Source organism: Leptonychotes weddellii, chromosome X (assembly GCF_054177405.1).
Source record: "Leptonychotes weddellii isolate Sample4059 chromosome X, ASM5417740v2, whole genome shotgun sequence".
Classification (NCBI taxonomy): Eukaryota; Metazoa; Chordata; class Mammalia; order Carnivora; family Phocidae; genus Leptonychotes; species Leptonychotes weddellii.
This window is the reverse complement of record NC_138385.1, coordinates 53978343-53987791: the sequence shown is the minus strand read 5'-3', so window position 1 is coordinate 53987791 and position 9449 is coordinate 53978343. Positions and strand designations below refer to the sequence as shown.

The 9449-nt window shown below is 37.6% G+C and overlaps 1 long non-coding RNA gene across 2 annotated transcripts in view; it reads right to left on the bottom strand.

Annotated features, from left to right (window-relative positions):
- Window positions 1-263: 263 nt before the first annotated feature.
- Window positions 264-9449, bottom strand: part of LOC145717823 (uncharacterized) — a 26839-nt gene continuing 17653 nt past the window's right edge. Inside the window, exons 2-3 of one of the 2 annotated variants that reach the window (XR_014141272.1) lie at window positions 2696-2730; window positions 264-1316 (exon numbers count right to left, since the gene is read on the bottom strand). This is a non-coding gene — a long non-coding RNA (uncharacterized LOC145717823). Of the gene's footprint in view, window positions 2731-9449 lie in introns of both variants that reach the window. The other variant, XR_014141271.1, reaches the window with a different exon arrangement.

Sequence of the window (9449 nt, the reverse complement as noted above, 5' to 3'; positions counted from 1 at the left end):
AAAAGTAAAGTTAGTTACCCATGTTATATATTTAAACTAAATTTTAGATGCATTGCAAATTTAAATGTAAAATACAAAAGGTACTGAAAGAAATGATAAGCAAAAATCAGTATAATGTTGGAGTAGAGAAGGCCTTTTTCTAAGCATGATACCAAAGGCAAGACACATAAAAATTAAAAGCTCCTGCTCAGGGAAAAAAAACACAGATAAAAGATAAAACAACAAAATGTAAAAATGGACTAGCAACATATAGGACAAGCAAGTGATTAATACCTTTAATACACAAATATCTCTTACATATCTATCACAAAAAGATGAACACCCAAAAGAAAAAATGTACAATGGAAATAAACAGGCAACTCACAAATGAAAAAATACAAATGGTCACAAAGTCTCATTAGTCATGGAAGATAAAAATAAACAGATAATCATTTCTCACATAACAGACTGACAAAGCTTAAAAAGAATTTTAATAACATCTGGTGTAAGTGTTAAACAGACATTCTCCTACACTGCTAGTGGGAGCATGAAATGATAGCTTTCTGGACAAAAATGTGGCAGTATGTTATCAAAAGTCTTATAAAGTATTAACCACTTTTATATACTGTTAGCACTGAGTATATATTTGTACAACTTTTCTGGAGGCCATTATACCAAAATGTATAATGTGCATGCCCTATGACCTAGCAACTCCACTTCTAGGAATTTTATCTAAAAGATATGTTCAAAAAATAAAAAAAATAAATAAATAAAAGATATGTTCATAAAGATATATATACAAGGATATTCACTGAAGCACTCTTTATTATTATAGCACAGAACTGAAAACAACCTAAATTTTAACCAAAAAGGAACTAATTTAAATAAAATACAGCATATCCACACAATGGAATATCATACAACCATTTCATAAAATTAGGTAGATCAATATTTCTTGATATAAGATGTACAAGATATGTTAAATGAAAAATAGAAATTGCAAAATAGTGTGTATATACAGTAATATATATATTATGTGTGTATATATATATATATATATATTATGATCATACATAGTATGATCCCATGTGTGTAAAGAGAAAAAAAAGTAGGTATTACATAGGCTTGAAAATGTACTGAAAATTTTTGAAGAATACACAAGAATCCACTAACAGTTCCTCAGGGAAGGGGGCTGGGAAGTCAGAAAATTCCACTTTTCACTTTATATGCTTATTTGTATTGTAACATTTTATCACTATGAATATACCTTTGATATAAAAAATAAGCTTAGAAAAAGTACCACTCTGATCTGGAAGTACTGCTTTGAGGAATATATCCTAAGGAAATAAATAGAAAGATATTTAAAGATATAAATATAAGAATACTCATCAAAAAAATATGAATACAAGTTAAATGACTAAAAAAATAAGGACTGGTGGGGCGCCTGGGTGGCTCAGTCGTTAAGCGTCTGCCTTCAGCTGAGGTCATGATCCCAGGGTCCTGGGATCGAGCCCCACATTGGACTCCTGCTCAGCGGGGAGCCTACTCCTCCCTCTCCCACTCCCCCTGCTTGTGTTCCTGCTTTCCCTATCTCTCTCTCTGTCAAATAAATAAATAAAATCTTAAAAAAAAATAAGGACTAGTAAAATAAATGATGGCCCATGTATCCAATGGAATACTATATAGCTATTAAAGTTAAATAGTCGTATATACAACAACAGTCAATAATACATTGAACAAAAATCTTTTTTGGTTTTAAAAAGAAACAGACACAAGTGTGCATGTTTGCACAGGAAGAAGTTTGGAAGACCAAATAAACAGTTATCTTGGAGAGCAGTAGTTCTGGTAGTAGTTAGGATTTTTTGCTGTACTTTATGAAGTTCACTGCAATGAACATACTGTTTACTGAAGCAGAGTGACTGACAATCCATGTGTGGTTAAACCCATAAATCCTAGGAAATAGATGATTCAGCTTGCTGCCCATATATATTCCTTAAATAACTTCAAATCCCACTTTGGTTAACCCAATCCTGTAAGAATCCTGGGATATGTCTAGTGCTAGCAGGCTGTTTCACAAGAGTTGTATGATACCTGATGTTTATGAGAAGATTTAAATTTACTTTTTAAAAAGATATTAAAACAGGGGCACCTGGCTGGCTCAGTCGGAAGAGCCTGCAACTCTTGTTCTCGGAGTTGTGAGTTTGAGCCCCATTTTGGATGTAGAGATTAAATTTTTGTTTCAATCTTTTTTAAAAAGGAACTAAAAATGAATAAGCCTTTTGAAAATTTCAATGACATGGATGGAGCTAGAGAATATTATGCTAAGCAAAATAAGTCAGAGAAAGACAAATACCATAGGATTTCACTTATATGTGAAATTTAAGAAACAAAACAGATAAACATAGGGGGGAAGAAAAGAGAGGCAAACCAGAAAACAGACTCTTAACTAGAGAACAAACTGAGGGTTACTGGAGGGGAGGTAAGTGGGGGGCATGGGTTAAGTGGGTGATGGATATTAAGGAGGGGACTTGTGATGAGCACTGGGTGTTGTATATAAGTGATGAATCACTAAATCCTACACCTGAAACTAATATTACACTCTGTTGACTGGAATTTAAATAAAATCATGAAAAAAAATAAAAACATTCTCTAAAAAAAAATCTTGTTCCCTATAACATTTAAACTTTTAAGATACTTATAAAAGGAAAGCATTTACCTTGTTTTAGCACCTTCCATCCTGGGCTGCCTGTACTGCAAGATAAAAGCTTTTTTGTATCAGTCTGAGGAGCTCAAGTAGGTAGTTTGCTCACAAAATTTCTCATTAACTTACCCAAACAGTCTACTGAACGATCAAGCAGTAGTAAAAGTTTATCCAGTATGACCAGCAAATTCCAGTAAAGTGAGATTTTTTAGTTTTTATTTTAATATAGAATTCCACCCCCCCCTTTTTTTTTTTTTACCAAAAAAGGCACTTCTGTAACTTTCCATATGACATAACAGTTAATAAAGTTGCATTTACTTTCATTAGGTGAATTGCACTTTATATGCTACAAAGTTGATAATATAGATTTTGGGGGGATAATTATGAGAGTTTCTACTTATGAGAGTTGACAGACCAGAACATATTTAACCCTCACTACATGCCTGTTACTTGGGTGAGAGTTGGCAACAGAGGTCGGGGGTGAGGAGGACGTGAGAACCACTTCCAAAATACCCTCTTGATACCCCTTTATAACCAACACTTCCCTATATCCCTAAATCCTGGTACCCACTGATCTGTTTTCTTCCTTATACTTTTGCTTTTTCGGATTGTCATATAAATGGAATCACATTATATAGCCTTTTGAATCTGGCTTCTTTCACTTAGTTAAATGCATTTTAAGATTTACCTATGCTATTGCATGAATCAACAAGCAGTTCCTCTTTCGTCATGGAGTAGTATTTCACAATATGGGTATAAGACAATCTGTTTATCTATCAGTTGAAATAACTAGATCGCTTCCAGTTTTTGGTGATTAATACTGAATACTGCTGCCCTAAATACTCATGTACAGGTTTTTGTGTAAACATAGGTTTCATTGCTCTTGAATAGATACCTAGAAGAACTGCTGAATCATATGGTAAATATATGTTTAATTTCATTTAAAAAACTAGCAAACTGTCTTCTAAAGTGACTGTATTGTTTTTCATTCCCACTAGCAATGTCTGAAAGTTCCAGTTGTTCTGCCTTGCTAACACTTGGTATTGCAGTTTTGTTTTGTTTTGACATTCTAATCGGTGTATAGTGGGATCTCACTGTGATTTTTTTTTTTTTTTTTTTTGACAGAGACATAGCGAGAGCAGGAACACAAGCAGGGGGAGTGGGAGAGGGAGAAGCAGGCCTCCCGCAGAGCAGGGAGCCCGACGCGGGACTCGATCCCAGGACCCTGGGATCATGACCTGAGCCGAAGGCAGACGCTTAACGACTGAGCCACCCAGGCGCCCCTCACTGTGATTTTTTAAAATATTTTTTAAAGCACTGTTAGGTTCACAGCAAAACTGAATGGAAAATGTAAGATTTCCCATATACTCTTTCCCTCCCACGCACAACAGCCTTGCCCACTATCAACATTTGTTACAATCATCACTGTGGCTTTAATTTGCATTTCTCTAATGGTTTTCATTTGCATCTGCCTGATTTGCATTTACTTTATTTGCTATATTTATATCTCCTAGGTGAAGTGTCTAGTCAGAGCTTTTGCCCATTTTATTATTGGGTTATTTTCTCATTGTTGAATTTTGAAATTTGAGAGTTTTTAAATTTTATTCTGGATACAACTTTTCATCAGAAATGTTATTTGTAAATATTTTCTCCCCATCTGTGACTTGTCTTTTCACTTTCTTTCAAAGGACAAAAGTTTTTAATTTTAATAAATAAAGTCCAAATAACCATTTCTTCATGTATGGGTTGTGCTTTTGGGATAATATAGATTTCTAATCACATTTCTTTGTTCATGTATTTCTTTGTATAGAGTAACATTTCTCCTAATTAGCAGCCTCAGTCACAAAGTCTTAGAACAAATAAACAAAAACTGCCACCAATATTGTTTAATGGGTACAGCATTTCAGTCTGGTAAGACAAGAAAAGTTCAAGAGATAGATGGTGGGGCGCCTGGGTGGCTCAGTCGTTAAGCGTCTGCCTTCGGCTCGGGTCATGATCTCAGGGTCCTGGGATCGAGCCCTGCATTGGGCTCCCTGCTCCGCGGGAAGCCTGCTTCTCCCTCTCCCCGTCCCCCTGCTTGTGTTCCCTCTCTCGCTGTGTCTCTGTCTGTCAAATAAATAAATAAAATCTTTAAAAAAAAAAAAGAGATAGATGGTGATGATGGTTGCAGAACAACATGAATGTACTTAATGCCACTAAACTGTACACTTAGAAATGGTTAAAATGGTAAAATTTTGTTACAATAATATAATTTTACAATAAAAAGAAAAAACTGCCACCAAGCAACAGTATGTCAGGGACGTCTATATTCCAAAGCTCACATACATTTGTTAGAAGACTTCAAGCAGTACTGAAACCAATGCAATGGAGCCAAAGCTTCACTCTGAATCCATGGAAGATGAATGAGGATCCATTTCCAAGATGAGAGGTAGCCAGACAAAACGGACCATGCCCAGCACTTTGTAGAAAGGCTCTCAGTCCTCATACTCATCTTATAAGGCAGATAGCCTACTATGCTTCTTTCACAATAAAAAGAACGGAGGCTTGAAGGGCAAAGTTGCCTGTTCAAGGTCATGCTTGAGTCAGTAAATCAAAGAGTGAAGATGAGCAAAAGCTACCAGACAATCTGACCCCAGAGCTCTCACTCCAGACCAGTCCCCTGTACTACCTCCAAATCTCTGAAGAAAAACTCTCTTCAGCTTTTATTTTTTAAAATTTTAAAGTTTTAAGAAACTACAAATAATTTAACAAACATTCCGTGGGGATTATTAAATGTAATTTCACTAGATTGGCTTCCCACATTACACTGAACAAAGATAAACTACGTTACCTTTTACTTTGCAATGGAGTGGATAACAGCTCTAATCTAAAGTCAAATGGCCTCATGTCAAACCCTGGCTCTGGCTTTGTGCTGAAATAACGTGCATTTTAGTTCATATGAATGAAATTTCTAATTTGGGGTTATAAAATCATAGCACTAGAAGCTTGTTCACTCAAATGTGTTGCTTTTCTCATCTTGAAGCTCCAAAATATAGGTAAGTTGACTGATACTGTGAAAACCTAGCAATGCTTAGAATACTTTGAATCTCTATAAAAGTTAGATATCATTGTGGGTTTTTTTGCTATTATTGTTTATAAAAAACCGTTACCTCGGACAAATCATTTCATCTATAAAATGTAAGTATTTAAGAGCAAGGGCTCTGAAATCAGTCTACCTTGGTTTGAATCCTGGCTCTGCCATTTGCTGAATTTAAAGCCCTGGACCTGTCACTTTGTCTTTTTAAGCTTCAGTTTTCCACAGCTGAAAAATAAGAATTATTACAATATTGCTGTGAGGATAAAATGAAACAATCTATGCAAATTGCTTAGTACAGTTCTTCATACACAGTAAGCCATCAGCGCACATGAACTGTTATTGTTTTCTATCAGAAATATCAAAATGTGGGTATAGCATTAGGAATCAAATCATACAAAGGGCACTTTGCAAATCTGCAGAGACAGCAATCAATTCTTTTTTTTTTTAAGAGTTTATTCCTTTGAGAGAGAAAGAGCGAGTGCACGAGCAGGGGGAGAAAGAGAAGCAGAGGAAGAAGCAGACTCCCCGCTGAGCAGGGAGTCCTGATGCGGGACACGATCCCAGGACCCTGAGATCATGACCTGAATCGAAGGCAGACACTTAACCATCTGAGCCACCCAGGTGCCCTCTATGTAATCAATTCTTAGAGAACTGTCACTTCCCTTACTTGGTACTCATAAACATTGATCTTTCCATTAGAAGCTACCCTTTGCCAGTCCCCTGATATCACAATCTTCTTGTTTTACATTTTACCATACCATTTATCACTACTAAATATCTATTTACCTTAATTATTTACCATCTGTCTTCCCCTTCCAAAATGGAAGGTCCATAAGAGTAGGGAGGCATAATGGTTAAAAACACAGACTTGAGAGCCAGACTAGGTTTGATTCCTTTTTTTAAGATTTTATTTATTTATTTGTCAGAGAGAGAAAGAGAGAGAGTAAAGCAGGGGCAGAGGCAGGCAGAGGGAGAAGCAGGCTCCCTGCTGAGCAAGGAGACCGATGTGGGACTCGATCCCAGAACCCTGAGATCATGACCTAAGCCGAAGGCAGATGCTTAACTGACTGAGCCACCTAGGTGTCCCTAGGTTTGATTCCTATCTCTGCTGCTTGCTATGTGTCCTTGGGCATGTTACTTAAGTTCTGTGCCTCAGTTTCCTTATCTGTAAAACAGGGATAACAACATCCGTTCCTCAGGGTTGTAATGAGAATTAAATGACTTAAGATATATAAAGCACTTAGCAAAACTTAACACACAGTAAGCCCTCAATAAATGCTAACATAGTCATTGACCTAATTGTCATTCCAGCAGCCTGAGTAGTCCTTGGCACAGAGCAGGCACTCAATAAACATTTGCTGAGTAAAGGAATAATAAGAGCTCAATGCTCCAATTGAAGCCAGTCTTATAGCTCAAGAATATTCCTAAGACAGAATTGAGAACAAAGGAGAGGGACTGGGGAAAGGTGCTTTCTGCAGGGTCAAAGCCTCTGTTCAGAACCATCTTCCACCCTAAGTGTTAAGGACTGCTGATCCCCGCGAGGCATGTTCTAAATTCTAGAGCTACCTTTGGCAGCTAGGGAAGTCCCTGGGCACCACCTCCTTCCTCAACTAATATTTATCAAGAGGTTACCATGAGCAGTGTTTTGCATGTATTTACTCATTTAACCCTTACACCAGTCTTGAGGTAAATACTACAATTACCCCCATCTTCCAGATGGGAAAACTGAGGTAGAAACAGGTTAAGTAACTTGTCCACAGTCACATTACTCCCCAGGGTGGGATGGGGAAGCAAGCAAAAGGATCGCCTTAGTGTAGCAGGAAACGGAAAAGACCTGAGGGGTCCAACCCTGTTCTGTCCATTTTTAAAACATATCCCTTATTTTCAGCCATGGGTCTCCTCCTCGCCTTTCAGGAAAAAATACTCATTTTCGAGTTCTGAGCCTCTCATGGATAATATGAGATAAAAGACCTCACTTCCATTGATATCCCCCTCTGCAGGCAATGCAAGTTCCCCTCTTCTTCTGTTTCCCATCTTCCAATGATGTGTTCAAACCATTCCTCTGCTGATGTTCTGCTCCTGTTCTTTTTGTCGTGAGTTTAAGCCTTTTAAAATTTCTTTACTATCATATTAGTGGAGTTTGAGAAGGACAAGAGCTAAACATGGGTGGTTGGGTGGCCATGTGTAACCCCACATACTACTTTTATGATTTTTTTTCAAATGAAGATTTAAAAATTGGAAGATGGTGCTGATAGTAGGTGGAAATATGGGGTAAAGGGAACGAGAATAAAAGGGAAATGGAATTAAGAGTTAATGAGTTACTATTATATGCCAGGGATTTTTAAATATTTTAATCCTAACAACCATGTTAAACTGTCTTCCTTTTGGAGAATATGAAATTCAAGTTCAGAGAGATAATGAGAGCTTCTTTACCTAATGCCAAGAAGCTAATGAATGGTAGAGCCTGATTCTAAGTCACACCTCTTAGACTCCCAAAAAGTATGTTCTTTCCCCTACTTGATTTGTCTGGAAAGAACAATTCAGTCAAAAGATCAGAGCCTGAACCAAGATAACAGATATAGGCAGTGGATTCAAGAGATTCTTTGCACATACTATAGTAGCAGTATAGCACTGTTCTCAAGTATAAACAACATTGGTGATCAGCTTTGTACAGGTATTTGCAAATACTAATATTCACACATGGCACTTTGGCAACAAACACAATTCAACTTGAATGTCCATCCTCACTCATCCTGAGAAGACACACAAACAGGATCCCTTCTTCCCCTTAATCTGAAACAAACCTTTCCAATTCTTTCCATTTCTCCTACTTCCTTACCATTTCCTAGCTGTTTTTTCCTTCTACCTCTTCTGGGCAGCTATTCTTTTGATCCTGGGCCCCAAAGTTCTATAGAATCCCCCTCCCCCTGGTCCTCTACCTGGTACAAACACACACATTTCAGCAATGTTTCCTCCCCAAGTTGTAACTGCAACTGGTTATCCTGCCCTGACCAAAGTAAGCAGTGACTAGGTGCCTTAACAGTGCATCATCAAGAAAAGAAATATCCAGTGAGTGCCTAGCATATTTCTCTGAAACATATAATAGACCCTCAATAAGTATTTATTGAATTTAAAAATGGGTTATTATTTATGTATATATGTATGTATGTATTATTTATTCAATTTAAAAATGGGTTCCTTGAATACAACTTACAGAGCATGGAAACAGTGGGTTTTCTGTGTTTGGCGGCAGCAGTCCCAGCATGGGGCTTCCTCTGGGTTTGGGACTCCAGGGAATGAATGAAAAGTCAGGAGCTGGCTGGCATTCTGGGAGATGGAAGCAGGATCCTCCTAGTGATCCCGTTCCTCAATGATGAAGCCATGTTCTTTGCGCCCACTGTGCTACACCTGGCCTACCTAAGGCACCAGCTGTCCTTGCTCTGCTTCTCTGCAGGATTTTCTGTTGTAGAGAGCTAAGTGAATATACCAAAGGTCCCTTCTCTGGGCGCTTCACAGAGAATCAGTGGCCATAGCGTGTGGACTGTAGCGGCCAGCTTCCTAGGTAGAATGGAGGACGTCACCAGCTTGTGTACTTCACTGCCAGCAGGATTGAGGAGCATAAGAGAACTACTCACATTTCCTTCCATTTAATATCTACATTTCCTTTGGGAACTGTGACTGCACTCATTATTC